Source organism: Monodon monoceros, unplaced genomic scaffold, assembly GCF_005190385.1.
Source record: "Monodon monoceros isolate NGI ecotype Baffin Bay Population unplaced genomic scaffold, NGI_Narwhal_1 Super_Scaffold_11, whole genome shotgun sequence".
In the NCBI taxonomy this organism is placed as follows: Eukaryota; Metazoa; Chordata; class Mammalia; order Artiodactyla; family Monodontidae; genus Monodon; species Monodon monoceros.
Window position 1 is genome coordinate 80,251,103 of NW_021703767.1, and position 13,171 is coordinate 80,264,273.

General features: G+C 43.4%; 1 protein-coding gene across 1 annotated transcript in view; it reads right to left on the reverse strand.

Moving 5' to 3' along the window:
* Positions 1–13,171, reverse strand: part of ST6GAL1 (ST6 beta-galactoside alpha-2,6-sialyltransferase 1) — a 140,236-nt gene that overhangs the window by 41,760 nt on the left and 85,305 nt on the right. Inside the window, exon 3 of the mRNA XM_029213987.1 lies at positions 1,751–1,886. The gene's annotated coding sequence lies outside the window, so the exon portion shown is untranslated. The remainder of the gene's footprint in view (positions 1–1,750; positions 1,887–13,171) is intronic.

Consider the following 13,171-nt stretch of genomic DNA (forward strand, 5'->3'; position numbering starts at 1 on the left):
TATATGGTAGGCACTCTACCTGCTTTATCTCATTTAATTTTTACTATACCACTATGGGATAGGTATTAACAACCCCTCTTGAGAAAATGAGGAAACAGGCTTAGCAAGGATACAGGGCTTCTCTGAAGTCAATAGCTAATCAGTGCTAGAACTAGGATTCGAATCCAGGTCTATCTGACTAAAAGTCCATGGTCTTTGGACTAAAGAACAGGCATTGTGAAAAAGCACAGTGAATAGTCAGTGTTGAGCAACTAGGACTCAGAAATCAGGATCTCTAGTGACACAACTGCTGGAAAGGTACAGAATAAACACCCTCGCTATCAGCACTGACACCACTAATGTGCACTGTTTCACCAGTCAGGCAACTCTTTCACAGCAATTAGGTTTATGAGACCCAGTACGACCCTGTGAGATGAGCAGAGAAAACTTTATTAGTTCCATTAACAACTGAAGAAACTACGGTTTTGTAAATATAGATAATTTTCAAAGCTGCATGAGTGATTTGGAAATGATGGAGTTGGGACTTAACTTTTATGTGTATGAGTGAAATAAGACAGGAGTTAGGGAGGTGGCGCCTGGTTCACTGTCTCACTGGGCTGAGGCTCAGAGGGGTTTGTGTTCGACTACCTGCCAGCACCTACTCTCCAAGGTTGAGTTTCCCAGGAAAGAAGAATTCCCCAAACCTTCAACCATAACACAGTCTTACAACTTTAAGAAAGCCTCAGCCTTCAAGGTCAGTGCTCTGTCGTGAGTGCCTCAGGGAACTCATGTGAAACCTCGTGTCAGGGCTCCCAATTCTCTTGACCACCACCCTCTGTTGAGGTTCCAAGTCTACCAGCTGGCTGGAGCTTCTGGTCATAGGCACTTAGAGCTTCACTCTCATCTCTCAAGCTGCTCTAGAGAGACAAGGACTTGAAGAAGTTTCATCTAAGCAGCCCAAACTGAAGGAAAGGAGTAGTAAATATTTCTCCCCAGATTCTTTGGGAAATCAGTCCAAGTTTTTAATTTCCCAATCACATCCCAGATTGCCTTCTTAAGCCTCTAGGACTCTGCACTGCTGTAATCTCTCCCCTTGTCCATTTGCCTGGCAACCAGACAGCATTACCTTTCTGCTTCTGGCCTCCTGTGGAGCCCACCTCCCCTTCTTGTTCTTGCTCCCTGCTGCTTGCCTCTAGTGTTTAGTAATGCTTGCTTTCATGCTGACCCCCTGCTAGAGGGAAACTCCTCCTGGCTCATTTCTGACACTCCAGTGCCCGGCACCATGCCTGGAACACAGTGGGTATTCAATAAAGGGTTCTTGAATTGATGGGACTGTATCAACGAACACTTACGAGCCCACCAGGCTTCTAGAAGAATAAGTAACAACTCGCATTATCACATACAGAGAACAAGCCAACACTGAACCAACAGAAAGAAAAATCCCAGCCAAAGTAGGGCTCCCACCCTAGGCTACTCATCACTAGATGCCCAGTAGCAAATGCAGGGCTTGGCCATAGTAGGTGCTTTAAAAAGGTAGACTGAATTACAGAATAACTTTAAATCTTATATTTATAGTTTATAGAAATAGGCAAATCACTTATCTCCACCCCTCATTGACTAAGGACTAAAAAAAAAGAAGAAAACAGCAAAGCTGTAGCCAGACCTTCAGCCCCTCCGTGGCTCCTCACCAGCGCACTCTGCCATGCCGATCCCAAATAGAAAATGGACCCCGGTGCTGCCTCTATATCCCACGCCTCCAGGTGTTCCTTACCTGCTTCTGGCTAATCCCCCTGGGGCTGCAGGCCCTCCAGGTCCTCAGGAACCAGCACTATTCCCCATGGGAGGAATGTTTGCTTTATTGGGTCTGGAGGCCAAGGCTCATTTTTCTCAGGATGATCAAAAAGCATCTACAAAGGAGAAAAAAAAAAAAAAAAAGATGAGTTAAGTGCCGTTTTCCAGCAGGGGCAGAGTTAAAGATTAACAAGATAGACAGGGACGTCTGCTACACTCCAGTGCGGGCCCTGGAAGCCCCAAGGGCTCAGAAAAAGAGAGACAAAAGCCAATTACAGGTGCAGTGCTCTGGGTCCATAAACAGCACAGAGAGCCTAGAAGTAGTCTGATACTACATGAGAACATAAGCAAGCACCACAGACCAACCTGGGAAGAAAGGGTTGTTTAGTCACTGGTTTGAGCATAACATAAACAGCAATTTGGGAAAGAGAGGATTCAGTTCATCCCCAAATGAACTCTAAACAAACTTTTAAAAAATTATTTTCAAAGAATATTTAATGATACATGAAAATTCTATCAGTATAATGTTAACTGAAATTCAGAAAAAATACATTTTTTAGAATTCACATGTGAGAAAGAGAAAGGACAAAAAAAAAAAAAATACACCCTGGATGGTAGAATAAGGAGTAATGAGGGTTTTCATTTTTTATAATTTTTTTGTATATTCCAAAATTTCTAAAGTGTACACATGTTAGTCTTAGAGTTGGAAAAAATTATAAAAATATAATTTTTAAAAGCTAAAAATAGAACTCTATATTTGTTAGTTCTCTTCTTTCTGATGGAATGTAGAAAAATAACAAAGGAAAAGTTTAATAGTCAGTTGCATGAAAATTCCAACTTGTATACAATAAAAAATACTGTAATAAAAAGGAAGATAAACTCAAGGTGTGCAAAGGGTTCAAACAGTAAAAGCCTCTAGAAATGAACAGGCAATCAACAGGAACAGACAAATCACAAAACAGAAAATACAATTAATGAGCATATGAAATTATGATTACTCTTGAGAGAAACTCAAAAGAGCCAACTGAACATTAAGATACTAGTTTGTAAAATTAACATTAACCAGCAGTTTTCAAAATGATTAATACTCATTGCCAGGCAGATTGTAATGAAGTTGGTATATTTCAAGAGAGCAGTAGAAATTAACTTTTTTAGAAAGTGATCATGCCATAGAATTAAGAGCTCATGACTATGAACCAACTTATTGTACTTCCAGGAAAAAAAAAAACTGAATAAATAATTCAAAGGGAGAAAAGGTTATATATTTCAGTTTCCTCATATATAAAATAATTCCCTACCTTACATGGCTGTGGTGAGAATTGGAAGAAGATTCATGAAGTAAAGAATGAGTTTTATAAAGCAATATGCATGTGCAAAAAGAAAAATAGCTTTCAGTTTCAAAATGATTTATAATGGTGAAAAATCTACGGTTAAGGGACTTCCCTGGCAGTCCCGTGGTCAGACAGAACTTCGCCCTCCAATGCAGGGGGTGCAGGTTCAATCCCTGGTCAGGGAGCTAAGATCCCGCATGCCTCACGGCCAGAAAACTCAAACATAAAACAGATGCAATATTATAACCAATTCAATATCCCCAACAGTTTTGGCTAAATTACTCAACATAAAGAAAGTCAAACTGAAAGATGAGAATTTATCTCTTCTCAGTTTGCTCATCACCTGTTTTCAGGTCTCAGCCATGTACATTTTTTCTAGATATTTGGACATGCAAAACTTTTAGTCACAATGTGACTAAATATGTACAGGTAACATTCTGTGTTTCACTTTTTTGTCATAATATTTTAAGCATTTTATTTTACGTTACTACTTAAATTCACACAGCATTGTGTATATATTCTATCTGGTGGATGTAGCATATTATTTCCCTACTGCTGGAAGCTTAATTATTAACCTTTTATCCTTTTGAATTATTTATTCAGTTTTATTTCCTGGAAGTACAATAACTTGGTTCATAGTCATGAGCTCTTAATTCTATGGCATGATTACTTTCTTAAAAAGTTAAATTAATTTCTACTCCCTGCCTAGCAGCAGCCTCCTGGTAGAGTCCAAAAAAAAAAAAAAAAGTCTCTGAAAGCTATCCCTCTTTTCATGTCATGTAACTTTCCTTTGAGGCAGGGGGTTTGTGATTATGCAAGCAGGATTACCATTTGTCTCCTCCTACCAAAAATGTAAACTCTGTAAGTATTGGCCTTTCTTCACTACTACCCTCAGTGCCTAGATGCATGTCTGGCATATGGTAGGTACTCAATAGCTATTGGTTGAATGAATGAATGAGGGAAGTGTTGCCAGCCCTTAAGAGGTCTATGCTTACCTCAGGCACCATTGATGGACAGGGTTCTTTCTCAGCAGCCTCACTGAGAACACTTTGGGCAGTCATCGGCACTTTGGATGCCACCTCTTGCCTGTATATGCTGCTTCACTGCCATTCCCTCAATGCATGAGCTGCTGGGGCATGAGACTTTTATTTGGGCTCAGTGCACAGACATCAGAGGAGTGCAGCAAACCCGTATCTTCCTCCCACACATCGCATCTGCTCGGAACAACTTGCCCTCTAAGGAGATTTAAAATCACTCCCCACTGTTGATTTCCAAAAATCAACCAGTTGAAACAAGTGGTATAACTGTTGATCTACATCTGTTGTAGATGGTGAGGGCCTTCCAAAAATAGTCACCGCTGCTCGTGAGATAGTAGCAGTGGTGATCTTCAACCAGCTACACAAGTGGTAACAGAATCCTCAACTCTCTGGGGGAGAAACTTTAGCACTCACGACAACAACAGCTACCAAGTATTTAATACTAGCTATGTTCAAAGCACTGACTATAGCTTAGGGGTTAAGAGTAAGAACTCTGGAATTAGACTGAGCTGGGCAAGAGTCCAAACTCTGCCTTTCCCCAGTTACATGACTTTGGACAAGCTACTCAACCCCCTAGGACTCAGCTTCTTTATCTGTAAAATGGGAATAATAATAACAGAGCCCATCTCATGGGATTATTTAAATAATCAAGTTAGATAATACACCCAAAGGGATTGCAATAGGAACTGTGACAAAAATCATCCATGTCACTTCATTTACCCCTCCCCATCCACTACTGTGTGGATACCACTACTATCCCCATTTTTACAAATGGGAGACTGAGACAGGTGTGATGAGCAATTTGCCCAGAGTAACTCACTCATGACACTCCAAATGTCCCATGCTCTTTCATGCCTTTGTAGCCCTGCACATAGAATACCTTCTGCTTGAAATGTCCTTTCCTGCCCTGTTCACACAGGGCCATGACCACTCAGCCTCCTATACCAGCTCAAGTGCCCCTGGACTCTGAAGCCTTTCTTGACCCCCACGGAGATCGTCACAGCTCCGCTGTGCCTGTGCTGGCTCTCATCAGACCACATGACACTTACTCGTTTGCAGGTCTGTCCCAACCTTTAAGATTTATCTCTGGTCCCCTGCATCAAGCCAGGCTCTGCGCCCTAACTGGGAAGTGCTCGGTCATGTTTGAACGAAAGAATGAGGATAGCTCGGACATCACTCCTCCCGTTCCCCACGTCCTTCAGTTGTTAGAATCACCCCCACCACCTACCCACCCGTCACCTTCAATTGCCGGAGTCCCCTTTACAGCACTGCCGTGGCAGGTATTCATTCCATCTGGTGAGTACACTGAGTGACAGGAAATCCACCACTTCCCCAGGTTGCACATGGCTATGTGAGCAGCTCTGCCTCTTAGAAAGGTCTTAAAATGAAAAGAAATCAACCTCCCTGTAAAAATAAACCCAGCAGTTTAAGCTCAGCTCTCTGGAGCCATATAGACTCAGAATGAAAACCAGTAACACTTGCTGAGCCTGTGCTCAGCCCATGCTCAGTGCTGGGAACTCCACGTGCACCCACTCATTTCATCCTTGTGGCAACCCTGTGCAGACCACCTTGCTGCTGTATCTTCTCCTCCACCCAGGACAATCTTCCTCATTCCTTGAATATGTTAGCTCCTGGCTCACTAGAATTCTCTCCAACACTATTTCTGTCATAACTCTTGGTGGCATTAACAATCACTTATAGAATTATCCTAGTCAACTCCAATGACTGTGACATCAGCAACTCACCCCCAAGGTCATAGCTTTGGTCTTGTCATTTCCAAAAAATATACTCCCTTCATCAAGGGATGCCTCGATTTCAGGCGTCCTTCTCTAATCACCACTCCTATCTCTGCAGCTTAGTCCAACCAGTACCCAACTCTAACAATCTTCTGTGTTTGATCCTACTACCTTCCCACTGTCTCTCACTTCCTCCCTGCCACCCTTTCCCTTCCTATCCAGCTTAAATTCCACGGTCAGTCATTCAGCTGACCTCTCTCATCACACATGTGTGGATAAACCCCAATCCTGGTTAAATCCAACTCTCTGTCCTACTCCACACCTGCAAGCAGGCAGCTGAACATGGCTAGAGAAAATCATGCAACGATGCTTAATGATGTCACTTCAAGTGCATGATCACTAACTGCAAATCGCTCCTTAATGCTCCACAGCAACGATATGCTACTTTTCCAGTCAATTCATCTGCCACTGTCCTAGAGGACTGTATGACTTCCTCCCCACTAAAAACTCCTCTTATCCTCACCCTCGCCTGATGAACTTGCTACTCGCTCATAGAAAAAAAGGAAGCTACCACAGTAGAACTTCCACACGCATGCTTTTGTACCACCGCTACTCACCTTACCTGCACTTATGCCCAAATGATCTCATTACTATCAATTAATTGGCTGCATTCAACACTTGCAATATCCAACATTTTTCCATAAATCCTACACACTCTTGTCTACTTAAGGACATTCTTAAAAATCCCCCTTTTTTCTTCTGCATCAATAGGTATCTTTCTCTCAAAGATCATGCTCATTAGCATATAGGTATGCTATTATTTCTCCTATCTTTAAAAAAAAAAAAACCAAACACTCTCCTGATTGAGGCAGCCACCACATGACCCAGATTAGTCTCAGCATCACTAACAATGGGACACCTAGACAGTTTTTGCCTTCTGAAGTGAGACAGTACGAAGCACATAGCACCACGAATGAAAAATTCTTGCCCCAAATGTTTAATCTGTAAGTGATCAAGCCTTCATACGCAATTCCAGTTTTTCGGAAATACAAGAGAAAGAAGAACAAGTTAAAAGACACCCTAATTTACCAGATATATCCAGAAAGCAGGACGTTCTACAGAACGATCGAACTAGTTTCATCAACAAGTCAATGAGCACAAAAAACAAATGACTTAAAAAACACACAAAAAACACAGCAATCACATGCGGTCTGCAGACCTTTGGTTTGAACAGAACAACACTGGGGGGAAATGGGGGTATCTGAACACAGACTGGGTATCATATATGATATTAAGAAATCACTGTTAATTGTGTTAGGTTTAATAATAGTATTATTATATTATGATTATATATGTGGTCATGTTAGAAAAAAAGTCCTACGCATTTGAATTTAAAGTAAACTTCATCTTTACTTTAAAAACTTACTTTAAAATTTACTTTTTACTTTAAAAATTTACTTAACTTTAAAAATTTACTTTAAAAATTTACTTTAAAATTTACTTTAAATTTACTTTAAAAATACTTCAGCCAAAAATAAAGCAAATATGAAAAAAAGCAGCATCATTTTTTTCAAATATATTCAAATTAAGCTATGTAAGGAACGAGAGTGATTTGCAGACTCTTCTTGACAATATCATTTGGGATTAGGGGGCGTTTGAAAGAGTGTGAAGAAAAAACTTACGTCGACAATGTTTTCGTGTTACTGAAGGAATTAACTGAAAAAGATACATGACATTACAAAAGTCACATATTTAGCCATTACCTGAGGTCTAAAGAAACTCCATTTCCCTGTCCCTCCAACAAAACCTCTTGACCTCATTTCACTTCCCCTGCCCTTTTTCCTCCCTTTACAGTAAAACTCCTTGAAAGAACTATCTGTAGTCACTGTTTCCAACTTCCCTCTTCCCATTCTCCCTTGAACCAACTCCATCAAACCTCCCTCATCTCGATGAGACTGCTCTTGTCATGTCCCCAAAGACCTCCGTGACCTCCATGCTACCAATCAAATGGTCAGGGCTAAGTCTTTTTCTTACTCAGCCCATCAGCCGTACTTTACACAGTTGGCCACTTCCCCCTTCTGGCTTCCAAAACCCACACCCTTTTGGTTTTTCTCCACTCACTGGTCACTCCTCCTCAGCTGTCTCTGATGCTGGTTCCTCCACATCTCCCCTACCTCTACACACCCAAGTGCCCCAGGTTCTGGACTTTGTTCTAGCGACACTTGCTTTCTACTGGATGTGGGCACCTTGTGATCTGTTCCCCCTCTACTCAGCCTGTAGTTTGCAATCAAAACACGTTTGTTGACGTGCACTAAAATGAGTTCGGAAGCAGTTTCTGTTGCTGAGTTTCTACAGAAAGGAAGTCCCTAATAATTAAAAACAAAAGCAAAATAGTAGGGCTGGGGTTGGGAGACAGTAGAATAAAACATTGTGTTCACTTCACTATTTAGACTATCCTCTATAATCTGTAGAGGGAAGGCAGCACTGCAGAGAACAATGCTGATCAGATGTAGAGCACATTATTAAAATTACTTGTTAAGATGCAGATTCCTGAATTCTACCTCAGTCATTCTGTTCCAAGTGGTCTGGGATGGGGCTCGGAAACCTGCATTTAGCAAGCACCCCCAAGTGATTCTGACGCAATCAGAAGTGCTAGTCTGAGAAAGCTTTATCTAGATCCAGGATGGGAAAAGCATAGAAATTGAGTGTAATCAACTCTTATAGTAATTGGAAAGAGTAGTTTTATGCCTGATGGGTCTAATAACTTTAAAAATATGGCTTGTATTTTAAATGCCTTTTTCATTTCATTATTCTAATAACTCCCTTTTATTGTATTTTTAAAATTATGGATGCGTGAGAGGTTGGGGAAGAAACCCAGTCCTTTACCAACAATAGTTTGAGAAGCTCAAGCTTTGGAGAAAGACCTCGGGCTCTGGCATCTCAAAAGCCCAGAGTCAAATCCTGGCTTTTCTATCTGTCAGTTGCATGTCAGACCCATTTGGTCAACTTCTGTGAGCCTGTGTCTTCACCTGTGAAGTATGGATAATAATACTTTAAAATTTGCCCCTGCAGGGTTGTGCCGACAATTTACTGATAGACTTTATCACTTTGTTCTGGCTAAGAATTATTGTACCTTTACCACGTGCTGAGTATTTTACAAACGGTAAAGTTCCTGTAATTGGGTAAAACTCATTTAATCCCTGCGGCAACAATAGTGCTTGAGGTGGGTGCCGCTGGCTCACCTCCCAGGGGCTCCGGCAGAGCTGGTCCAGGCTGCCGTCAGAAACAGCCTAACAGCTCCTGGCCACCTACCAGTGGGAGCCGGCATAGGTCAAAACATTAGTAGCTGTATCAAAACATTTCTGACAAGTCCCAGTTTTACTCGAAAGGACAGAAAAAGTCAGATAAGCAACGGAAACCAATCTGTAGTTGGTGAATCTGAGGAGGGAGTGAAAGGAAACCATGAGAGACTTTGCCAGGTGCCTGAGTGGCCGCGTTGACAAGTGTTTACCTGAGGACCAGCCCCGCTGCCAGGCTAATGGGAAGGAGGGGGAAATCCTGCCAGATCAGAGCCCTGAAGACAAAGGGGCCTTCATTCCTGCCTGCCCCAGCTGTTCCAGACCCAGGCTGCAAAAAAAAAAAAACAAAAAAACAAAAAACACGGTCTCTTAACAGAGATTAGATCTTTTACCCAGCCAGGCAGGCACTGAAGGAGAAGACTGTGAAACGGCCGAGTACATTTCCCTGAGGTTATCTAAAAACGTGGAGAACAGAACTTTTTCTGTGCGGGATGTTGAGTCCCCACCGCAGACAGGGCAGCTGCTCCATGGTCCTGGATCAGAGCCAGCCACTCAGAACAGGTAGGGAGAGCTCTGGACTCAGGACTAAGGGAGCCAGGGCAAAGAAAAACCACAGGCCATTGGCTTGTGCTTTGTCTTCAACCTTGCGCCTTTAGCGGACACGTACTTGTAGCGATTTTTGCCTTCCAGTTTGACAGGTGCCTGGCGGAAAGCAGGCACTTCACACCCCATCAGCTCCCTTTCTGTATCATGCCCACTCCCCAGTACAAGCAGTAGAAGCCCCCGCCCCAGCAGGCATCCCCCGAGTCTTACCAACTAAGACCACTCTGCTCCACTCCAACAGTCAGGGGTAAGCCGAGGAGGAAGGAACAGAAAAGGGCCCATAACGAGGGCTGAATAAACACCATGCCCCTCCCAAGCAATAGACCCACCCACCTCTCTCCTCCACACCCCACAGAGATGTAGAGAGAAAAGAAAATAGGCCTCTTTCCTCCTCAGAAAGAACTGTTTCACCTCTTCCTAATCTTGGGGAAAAAATGACATTTGTATTATGGAAGTTTTTACACATACAAAAAGGTACAGAGGGCTTCTCTGGTGGCACAGTGGTTGGGTATCCTCCTGCCAACGCAGGGGACACAGGTTCGAGCCCTGGTCTGGGAAGATCCCACATGCTGCGGAGCAACTAGGCTCACGAGCCACAACTACTGAGCCTGCGCTCTAGAGCCCACGAGGCACAACTACTGAGCCTACGTGCCACAACTACTGACGTCCACCCGCCTAGAGTCTGTGCTCCGCAGCAAGAGAAGCCACTGCAGTGAGAAGGCCGTGCACCGCAACCAAGAGTAGCCCCCTCTTGCCGCAACTAGAGAAAGCCCGCACACAGCAACGAAGACCCAACCCAGCCAAAAATTAAAAACAAAATAAAAAAATGAAAAGGTACAGAGAATAGCACGATGAACCTCCATGTTTTCATAACCCAGCTCCAAATATTATCAACATTTTGCTAATCTCATTTCATTGATCCCGCACCCCCCCCCTTTCTTTCTTGGAATAACTTAAAGCAAACACCAGACTTCACGTCAGTTACCCCACGCCCAGCTCTTCCCGACTGGCGTGCCATGAGAAAATTAAGCCTTAATGTCCTAAGACATCCATTTATGTAATGAATTAACTTACCTCCCTGGTATCTAGAACAGTATTAGCTATGCACCATCCTTGGGAAAACTGAGAACATAGGCCCTCAAAATCATTTTCTGCGGAGCTGAATTCTCTATAATAGTACTCCCCCCCACCTCCCACATGTTGGGTTCTGCCAGAGGATACATGAGAACACATACACACAAACACACGCACCCACATACATGACCACGATGCCATTATCACCCAATAACCACTCCACTTTCAAATTTTTACCAATTCTCTCAAAAATGTCTTTTACACTAAATTCCTTGAATGAGGACCCAAACAAGGTAGGCACATTTTGTTTGGACGATATGCCACTCTCAACTCTCTTTTAATCTATAACAATTCCCCACTCCCTTACTTTTCTTTTTCATGATATTAAATTTGTTGAAAAAACTAAGTCATTTGTCCTATGGAATGTGCCACGTACTGAATCTGGCTGACAACTTCCTCAAGGTATTAACTTACTCCCCTTTGCTCTGTTTCCTGTGAACTCAGCGTTCCATTTCAAGGCTTCTTGAGATTCAGTGGTTTCAAGTTCAGTGGTTCTCCCAATGTTTTTATATCTAAGAGGAGCTAAGCCTTGGTCACCTAAGGAAGTTTGGGGTGGGGAAATGAACAGGGAGGCCTCCATGTTGCAGTGGCCCCAGAGCTTATAGGAACAACATACTCTGATACTCATAATAGGTTCATTCATCCAGCAAATGCTTATTTTCTATGGTGAGCCAAAGTGGAGATGCAGAAAAAGTTTCGACAGCGCAGAAACCAGCCAGAAGTCTAACACCCCCCAGAATATGCCTTCCAGTGAGAGGGTAAGTGAAGAGGAAAACAAAATAAACACATATGTAGTGTTTGTAAGGGGATAATTGCTACCCAGAAAATTAAAGCAGGGTAGATGGAGAGGGACAGCGGGGCTGGGGGTATGCATTTTAAATTACATGTTCAGAGAAAGCCTCACTGAGAAGGCATTTGAGCAAACATTAGAGGGAAGTGAAGGAGGGCTCATGCAGATTTTTGAGGGAAGAGAGTTCCAGGTGGAGGGAACAGCAAAATCCCTAGGCAGAGGCATGCCTGACCTGCTTGAAGAACAGGACAGAGGCCTGGAGGACAGAGGTGGAGGAGGAGAGCAGCGTAAGAGGAGAACAGGGAAGTAGTAAGTACAGAGCACGGAGGGTCTTCGACTGGTGTGAGAACTCTAGCTCTCACTCTAAAGAAGATTTGGCTGACTTATGTTTGAAAGGGATCATTCTGGCTGCTACACTGAGAATCAACTGTGGTAGGTGGCAGGTTGGGGAAGGTTAAAGAAAGAAAGACCTTTCGAGAGGCTATTGCAACAATTCAGGTGAGGAAGGCCCAGGATCCCGTTTACTGAGCTCTTACTGGGTGCTAGCATTTTATGTTACCATATTTAATTCTTACCACCACCCAGTGGGGTGGGGTATTAATGATCCTCTTTTATGAGTGAAGAAACTGAGGCTCAGAGAGTTGAAGCCATATGCTTAAGATATTACAAATGGTCAAAACTGGGATGCAAGCCTGACTGTTCTAACTTGCAAGCCTGGTCCAGCTTTCCAACATATATCTCTCTACTCAGGGCCCCTGAAATGGCCCCTGAGCGCCTCTCTGCTTTACCAGGCCAACTAGAGTTGCCAGTGACCATCTTGGACCTTCTGGTGACATCGCTTTATATATATAAGATGTTATGGAAAAACCTGAACGAATTTTTTAGCCAACCCATACTTTGCCCCGATCACCACCTCCTTAACCTCTCAGTGTGCAAACTTCACCCTCATCTGTACTTTAGGACCCAAACTTTCTGTCCCTAGACTAGAAACCTTGACACCATATTGCCCTTGGCTAACCATAGTACCTCCAAGAAGAAGCAGTCTGTGTGTCCTGGCCTCCAAAAACCTCCCTGTAGGGGCTTCCCTGGCGGTGCAGTGGTTGAGAGTCCGCCTGTCAATGCAGGGGACACGGGTTCGTGCCCCGGTCCGGGAGGATCCCACATGCCGCGGAGCGGCTGGGCCCGTGAGCCATGGCCGCTGAGCCTGCGCGTCCGGAGCCTGTGTTCTGCCACGCGAGAGGCCACAACAGTGAGAAGCCCGCGTACCGCAAAAAAAAAAACAAACAACAAAACCCTCCCTGTAATGGGTTCCCGTTTCTTTATGACCACGAACTCTTAATTTGTGTCTCCTGAGTTGCCACTTAATTCTGCAATGACTCCTCTTCCTGTTTCCTCATGTCAGTGGGGAAACACTGGCCGCCTGACAGAAGATGTGCTCTCTGCCATATAGAGTTGTTGCTTAAAGTGGTGG